The sequence below is a fragment of the Oncorhynchus gorbuscha genome, linkage group LG26 (assembly GCF_021184085.1).
Source record: "Oncorhynchus gorbuscha isolate QuinsamMale2020 ecotype Even-year linkage group LG26, OgorEven_v1.0, whole genome shotgun sequence".
NCBI classification, from domain to species: domain Eukaryota; kingdom Metazoa; phylum Chordata; class Actinopteri; order Salmoniformes; family Salmonidae; genus Oncorhynchus; species Oncorhynchus gorbuscha.
In genome coordinates, this window is record NC_060198.1 from 25,488,929 (window position 1) to 25,497,895 (window position 8,967).

General features: G+C 46.1%; 1 pseudogene; it reads left to right on the forward strand.

Moving 5' to 3' along the window:
- Window positions 1–424: 424 nt before the first annotated feature.
- LOC124015345 lies at window positions 425–8,380 on the forward strand (annotated as a pseudogene).
- Window positions 8,381–8,967: the final 587 nt, after the last annotated feature.

Here is an 8,967-nt window from a genome sequence, read left to right on the forward strand (position 1 = left end):
CTGTGAAGACGAATCCTTACTGTGGTGATTTAAAAAATGTGCACTTTAATGTTAGTCAGCAGCTTCAAAACAAAAGTTGTGTGATGGAATTCTTAGTCAAAATGCTTGATAAAAATAGGAATTACTATTTGTGATGCAACCCTTACTGTAATAAACAACTTAGTCCAAAATGTGTCTATCAGCACTTGTATTTTGTGACCATCATTTGTTTGCCTTGAAAGGGACAATTGTCCTTGGCCCATTCTAAAACTATCCAGTTGTGATTTTCAAAGCGGTTCCTGTTGGTGAGATTCTTCCTAACCTCTTCTCTGCATAGGTCACAAATATTGAACTGGGCCTATGTGTTGACCTATGGGCCTAGTTTAATGTTTTTGTGTGACTGAGTATGTTGTCTCACCCGTAGAGCTTCGGGTAGGAGAAAATGATGGCTGAGGCAGGGGTCATGGAGATGTTTTCAGAGCAGGAGCTGACCTGCTCCATCTGCTTGGACCTGTTCAACAACCCAGTGTCGACGCCCTGTGGACACGACTTCTGCCAGGGTTGCATCGGAGGCTACGTTGCCTCCAGCTCCACCTGCACCTGCCCGCTCTGCAAGCATCAGTTCCCCGAGCGGCCTCAGCTCAACATCAACCGGGTTTTCGCCCATATCGCTGAGTAATTCAAAGAAGCTCGCTACACCACGGCTAATCCGCACATGTTGGACATGAAGACACCAGGAGCCATGGCCAACAGCAACGCCTTTCTGGAGGAGATGATCAAATGTGACGTGTGCACAGGGAAGAAACAAGTGGCGATCAGCTCGTGTTTGACCTGCACGGCATCCTACTGCGAGGCCCATGTGCAGCCTCACCTGAACACGCCCTTCTCCGCCAACCACCAGCTCCTGGAGTCCCGGGGAGCGCTTCGCGGCCGCACCCTGCCCACTTCACCACCGGCTTCTGGAGGTGTACTGCAGCACGGACCAGATCTGTATCTGTGTGCTGGAGGAGCACCGCGCCGTGTCCTTGCAGACAGAGTCAGCAAACGGGTGAGAAGGCAAAGCAGCTTTCACATCAGGCTCTTGGAGCACACACCCCTTCAGAACTTCAATGGCCCACGCAGCTCAAAGATGCTTTTTGTGCCAAGGTTATAGTCTGAAGGATACTTAAGGGTGTGGTGTGTTTCTTGGTGTTGGACGTGTTCCTTAAAGAAGTATAATTACATTCTAGTTCTGTGGTTGGTGTCTGGTGTTTTATTTAGGTTACTTTTTTATATTACAACTTGCATTTTGATTGAACCTTTGAAAGACTGAGTATTGGCCACTAGTTTGTAGGTCATTAGGGGCATCACAGCTTCTTGCAATGCAGATGACATAGATGACACCTTTTTTGTAAACAAGCCACTAAAATCCCTTTTGCAATGCAGACTTTACTCTAAATATTGTCTGAGATGGGAGTTGATTATGTTCTTATCTAAGCTGCATCCACATTTCTAATGTAAACCACTTGCATAGAAACAGTGACTGGGTATTTCTCTGGTTTGCTTTCAGATAACTGTAAATTCCTGAACCAAGAGGGTAAAAAAGTGATTGGGAACTGTGGAACTTTACAGATTTAGCAACACATTTCCATTCAATGACTGCATCCCAATTTGACAGCTCCCGGCTGCACTATATTTTAATAGTCATTAAATATGACATATGATCCTCCTTTGGCTCTGAGCAGAAAACAAAGGGACAGCTCATCCCTTAAATGTATCTGAGAAAATGGGCAGCTCCCATTGAGGCCATCACTGTTTTGAAGTACTCAATTTCTTCTACTATTTCTGAGTTGACAAACGAAGGGTGCGACCTGGAAGGTGTTACATAAAGCCAAGGTTTGATTTACAGCCACCTGCAGTTATGGAATGTTTACTCATGAGTAGCAATCATTGGCAGATTCCTCCTGGTGACGCAGATGGAATATTTGTATTTTATTTGACTTGGCAAGTCAGTTAAGAACAAATTCTTATTTACAATGACGGCCAAACCCGGACGACGCCGGGCAAATCGTGTGCCGCTCTATGGGGACTCCCAATCATGGCAGGTTGTGATACCTACTGGATTCGAACCAGGGTGTCTGTAGTGAAGCCTCTAACCCTGAGATGCAGTGCCTTCTATTGCTGTGCCACTCGGGAGCCCAAAATCATGTGATCCTTCCTTCACCTATAGGAAGACATACATGTATTATGACTCATACTGTGGTCAAAGTCCTCAATGGTGCTAAAATGGGCTTTTGGGCACTAGAGTCCTCAATATCTCTGTCAGGAATCTGACCAAAAACATGAGCAATTTGACATGATTTATAGGTCTAATCTTCTGGATAATGGGTTTGGCTCAAGGCAAATGAATAACATGCACACTTTTGTTGTTGTTGAATGAATGTACTTCATTGTGTTATCTGCTGTGTGTGTGTGTATATGGCTATTTCAAGAGCAATGTTTTTCTATTTGCATCTAAAAATATATTATTTTTTTGCACTTTACAAAAGCACATTTTACTTAAGTTTTCCCCAAGAGCCCGTTTAAGCAGCAGCAGCAGCAGCAGGCCAGCAGACTTGTGTAGTTAGGACAAGTAGTGAACAGACATGATGCCAAATCTACTCTCAATGACACTGCATTCACATAATTGGTCTCTTTGTCTCTCATCCTCCATCTCTTTCCTGTCCTTTAGTCTGTCACACAGAAACTCATTGGGAAGACATAACTAGAGATTCTGAACAGGATTGAGGGGAGGCGCCTCCGTCTGAATGAGCCCAGGAGCCGACTGGAGACCATCGGGGTCGGCAGCTGATTCACAGGCCCCAACGTTGTATCAACATTGTGTTAGATCTATTTGACCCCTTCCCTAAACCCCTCAATATGTCGGGCTTCATATTCACCAGATCACGCTACCACTCCCTCTAGTGTTAGGAGAACGTACCCACAACCATTACTCCCACTGCAGTGGCGATTAGCAGGTCAAGACAGTCTGTGTAGTCAACCGAAAGGATGTTTGCCATACCCCTGTTATGATACATTATGGAAAATACTCAATAAAAAAAATAAAAAACACATTAGGTTTGAATCACACATTTTTCAGTTGGCAGAATGTTTTCTCTTTGATCTGCGATCACAATAATGACCACAACTGGAGAGAAAGAAACTGACCTTAAATCAGCGTCAAGGAGCAACATAATCCTACTGTTTTTTTCCCTAGAACTATGCACGGGGTGAGCTGTCGGAGGTGGAGCAGTTGCTGGGGGAGCTGAGTCGCTCGGTGGACAGGATCCGTGACGAGCTGGTGGGCGGGATGGAAGAGAAGCAGGCGTCTGTGGAAACAAGGGGGAAGGGGCTAGTGACACGTTTGGAGGCGGAGCTTAGCCAGCTGCTGGTGCGGCGATCCAGATTGGAAGCCCAGGTCACATCTGATGACCACATTTGCTTCCTCCAGGTATGGAGGGAATGTGTTTTTAGCTGAGGCACATTTGATCATTTGTGGGTGTCTGTTGTAACAATTGGGTGGGGTTCACACTTTGAGGGCGATGGGACCTGCACCGGGTGTGCCACATATACGTTCCAATGGCCTCTAAGTGAATGCTATCAGAGATATTACCAGAGTCCATTCCACTCATGTTAAACTCTGAACTGTAAATCTTTCAATTGAACATATCTGTCAATGCCTGCCTTCAAACCACTGAGTTTTGAGGAGGCGAGTGCCCCCCCTACGGGCAGACTCTGACTTCCAGGAGTTGGATGCTGAGGCAGAGGTGTCGCTGCATTTCTCTCTGGGGGAGGGGAAGGTGGTTCTGGGAGAACTGAAGAAGAGTATGGCTCAAATCCGCATGGGGGAGGTGCACTCCCGAGTTTCCAGTGAGTAGCACCATCACTTTCGTTGTTTAAAACAATCCTCTAATCACCGTAGTCATATCATTATGTATTATCCTTTTCAAAATGAACATCAGTTACCAAATATTCAATGGTAGTTTCATTTTTGTTTTTTTCCTCCTTATGATCATCTACAACATTATTATTTTCATAAATTCTCATAAATTACTGAGTTGATGATACATATTGAGACAGGAATTCTGCTGAGTCACTCTGAAAGTCAGCCTAGTCTGCAAGCAGTCAAAACACCATTCCAACTCAAATACCTCATGCCAATAGAACTCATTCCTTCCGTCATCCATTACTGCGGTGCAACATCGGCCTGGCAAAGAATGAGTCATTGACAAAAGTGGGTTGTAAAAAATACCAGGAGGAACATGAACACACAAGAAAGGAAACACAACCTATCACACCTGGCCTGATAAAGTAGAATGCACTGTATGTTGAGGACCGACCTATTTGTTTTTTAAATATAACACGCGTGTGTTACAGTTACTTCCCTACGGGGGAGCGACAGTACGACCAGTGTACAGGCACTACGGACCACTAAGAGTCAGTGGTCTCTACGAGGTGGGTCAATTGAAATTGTGTTCATATAAACAAGTCAAAATGAGGCTCAGTAGTGTGTGTGGCCTCCACGTGCCTGTATGACCTCCCTACAATGCCTGGGCATCCCAGACCTGGACTAAAGCATCCGCCAACTCCTGGACAGTCTGTGTTGCAACGTGGCGTTGGTGGATGGAGCGAAACATGATGTCCCAGATGTGCACAATTGTATTCAGGTCTGGGGAACGGGCGGGCCATACCATCAATGCCTTCCTCTTGCAGGAACTGCTGACACACTCCAGCCACATGAGGTCTAGCATTGTCTTGCATTAGGAGGAACCCAGGGTCAACCGCACCAGCATATGGTCTCACAAGGGGTCTGAGGATCTCATCTCGGTACCTAATGACAGTCAGGCTACCACTGGCAAGCACATGGAGGGCTGTGCGGCCCCCCCAAAAAATGCCACCCCACAACATGACTGACCCACCGCCAAACCGGTCATGCTGGAGGATGTTGCAGGCAGCAGAACGTTCTCCACGGCGTCTCCAGACTCTGTTACGTCTGTCACATGTGCTCAGTGTGAACCTGCTTTCATCTGTGAAGAGCACAGGGCGCCAGTGGCGAATTTGCCAATCTTGGTGTTCTCTGGCAAATGCCAAACGTCCTGCACGGTGTTGGGCTGTAAGCACAACCCCCACCTGTGGACGTTGGGCCCTCATACCACCCTCATGGAGTCTGTTTCTGACCGTTTGAGCAGACACATGCACAATTGTGGCCTGCTGGAGGTCATTTTGCAGGGCTCTGGCAGTGCTCCTCCTGCTCCTCCTTGCACAAAGGTGGAGGTAGCGGCCCTGCTGCTGGGTTGTTGCCCTCCTACGGCCTCCTCCAAGTCTCCTGATGTACTGACCTGTCTCCTGGTAGTGCCTCCATGCTCTGGACACTACACTGACAGACACAACAAACCTTCTTGCCCCAACTCGCATTGATGTTCCATCAAGGATGAGCTGCACTACCTGAGCCACTTGTGTGGGTTGTAGACCCCGTCTCATGCTACCACTAGAGTGAATGCACCGCCAGCATTCAAAAGTGACCAAAACATCAGCCAGGAAGCATAGGAACTGAGAAGTGGTCTGTGGTCACCACCTGCAGAACCACTCCTTTATTGGGGGTGTCTTGCTAATTGCCTACAATTTCCACCTGATGTCTATTCCAATTGCACAACAGCATGTGAAATTTATTGTCAATCAGTGTTGCTTCCTAAGTGGACAGTTTGATTTCACAGAAGTGTGATTGACTTTGAGTTACATTGTGTTGTTTAAGTGTTCCCTTTATTTTTTTGAGCAGTGTACACACACACACACACACACACACACACACACACACACACACACACACACACACACACACACACACACACACACACACACACACACACACACACACACACACACACACACACACACACACACACACACACACAGTACCAGTCAAATGTTTGGACAAACCTACTCATTCAAGGGTCTTTCTTTATTTTTACTACTTTCTAGATTGTAGAATAAATATTTGAGATTCTTCAAAGTAGCCACCTCTCGCCTTGTCGACAGCTTTGCACACTCTTGGCATTCGCTCAATCATCTTCGAGGTTGTCACCTGGAATGCATTTCAATTAACAGGTGTAATTTGTGTAAAAGACCAAGTCCATATTATGGAAAGGACAGCTCAAATAAGCAAACAGTCCATTACTATAAGACATGAAGGTCAGTCAATCTGGAAAATTTCCAGAACTTTGAATGTTTCTTCAGGAGCAGTCGCAAAAACCATCAAGAGCTTTGATGAAACTGGCTCTCAAGAGGACCGCCATAGGAAAGGAGGACCCAGAGTTACCTCTGCTGCAGAGGAGTTACCAGCCTCAGACATTGCAGCCCAAATAAATGCTTCAGTTCAAGTAACAGACACATCTCAACATCAACTGTTCAGAGGAGAGTGAATCAGGCCTTCATTGTCATATTTCTGCAAAGACGCCACTACTGATGGACATAAATAAGAAGAGACTTTCTTCGGCCAAGAAACACTTGCAAATGTGGAAACCTGTGGAAATTTGTCCAAATTTTAGATTTTTGGTTCCAACCCCCTTGTCTTTGTGAGACGCAGAGTTGGTGAATGGATTATTGCCGCATGTGTGGTTCCCACGTGAAGCATGGAGGAGGTGTGATGGGGCACTGTCCGTGATATATTAAGAATTCAAGGCACACTTAACCAGCATGGCTACCAAATCATTCTGCAGCAATACGCCATCCCATCTGGTATGTGCTTAGTGGGACTATCATTTGTTTTCAACAGGACAATGACCCAAAACACACCTCCAGGCTGTGTAAGGGCTATTTGACCAAGAAGGACAGTGATGGAGTGCAGCATTAAGCCATTACAGCATTAAGTCTTCTTGGGTATGACACTACAAGCTTGGCACACCTGTATTTGGGGAGTTTCTCCCATTCTTCTACTCTCAATCTATGTCAGGTTGGATGGGAAGTATCGCCGCACAGCTATTTTCAGGTCTCTCCAGAGATGTTTGATCTGGTTCAAGTCCGGGCTCTGGCTGGGCCAATCAAGGACATTCAGAGCTACTCCTGCATTGTTTTGGCTGTGTGCATAGGGTCGTTGTTCTGTTGGAAGGTGAACCTTTGCCCCAGTTTCAGGTCCTAAATGCTCTGGAGCAGGCTTTCATGAAGGATCTCTCTGTACTTTTGTTCCGTTCATCTTTCCCTAGATCCTGACTAGTCTCCCAGCTGAAAAACACATCCCCACAGCATGATGCTGCCACTACCATACTTCACTTTAGGGAAGGGGATGGCGCCAGGTTTCCTCCAGACAACTCTTGGCATTCAGGCCAAATATTCGAGTCTTGGTTTCACTCAACCAGAGAATCTTGTTTGTCATGGTCTGAGAATCTTTTGGGTGCCTTTTGGCAAACTTCAAGCAAGCTGTCGTGCCTTTTACTGAGGAGTGGCTTCAGTCTGGCCACTCTACCATAAAGGCTTGGTTGGTGGAGTGCTGCAGAGATTGTTGTCCTTCTGGAAGGTTCTCCCATCTCCACAGAGGAGCTCTGTCAAAGTGACCATCAGATTCTTGGTCACCTCCCTGACCATGGTCCTTCTCCCCCCCGAGTGCTCAGTTTGGCCAGGTGGCCAGCTGTAAGAAGAGTCTCGGTGGAAGAAGTTTGGAACCATTTAAAAAATGGAGGCCACTGTTCTTAAGGGACATTCAATGCTGCAGAAATTGTTCGGTACCCTCCCCCAGATCTGTGCCTCGACACAATCCTGTCTCGGAGCTCTCTAGGGCTTGGACTCTAGGGCTTGGACTTAAAACCTTTTTTTTTCGTTCTGTACTCACACATACTTCCATTTTAAACATGTCTAAATGTTTCTTCTCCCCTCAGATCTAAAAAAAAGATAAAATCAGGTATGTCTGTCTGCACTCTTGGAGCTCTTCACGCCAAAGATGATTTTTTGTCTTAAGGTCTCGAACCCTGATGACCACATTTGCATGCTCGTCCCCACGGAAACTTTTGTCGGTATCACTTTCTTATCACTTTCTTAGTTTCTTTGTGTCTTTTCATTTCAGGTGAACGTGGGTGAGAATAAAGACTGGAAGGTGGGTGTGGTGTGGGAGTCAGCCCAGAGGAAAGGGCTGTTTGACATGAGCCCTAATAGTGGGGGTGCACACACCTGGTGGGGGTGCACACACCTGCGCACCCTCACCAAGGTTAAGGCATCGGTGCACCTCCCCAGAGTGGATGTCTTCCTGGATTGTGAGGAGGGTCAGGTGACCTTCTATAACATCAAGACTAGCTCGGCGTTGTACCGCTTCAGCGTGGCCGAGTTCTCTAAGAGAACGTTTCCTCTGCTGGGGACAGGGAGGTGCCCCTGGCTCTCAAGATCACAGTGTGCTTGAGTGAGAGGATAGGGTGAGATAGATGTGTGTGTGATTATGAAAGTAAAAGTGTTTTAGGGTGAATTTGCTTGATGAAAGTGTGGTTAGCTTGGATGAGTCATAGCGAGGAAGTTTAATTAGGTGATGTATTACACATTTTAAGGTGAATGTGCTCGAAGATTAATGTGATGCAATTTAATAGTGGGTGTGGGATTGTGAGACTGATGGAGGGAGGGGACAAAGAGAAAAGGAGGCATATGCGGTGAAAATAAGTTGGAGAGAAGTCTCATCTCTACATTTTGCCTGTGACCTCCAATTCAACTGTTGGCATTATGTCCAGTACCCATTGCACACACACTGGTTCACAATGTACTGATTCACTGAAAGGCAGGTGATGGGACTAAACACGTGTGGAATCTTGGAATTACTTCATGGTCACAAATCAGTAAGTCATGAAATCACAATGGTACACTTATTTGTCACAATTTTCTAATATTTGTGTCGAAATGGTTTAGCCTAAGGTTCTTATTTATGTTGGTGGATAGGTCCTGTTGAGGATCTCTTGCATTGTTTAATGTTTCACATTAACTCAGGGTTTCACAAACTTG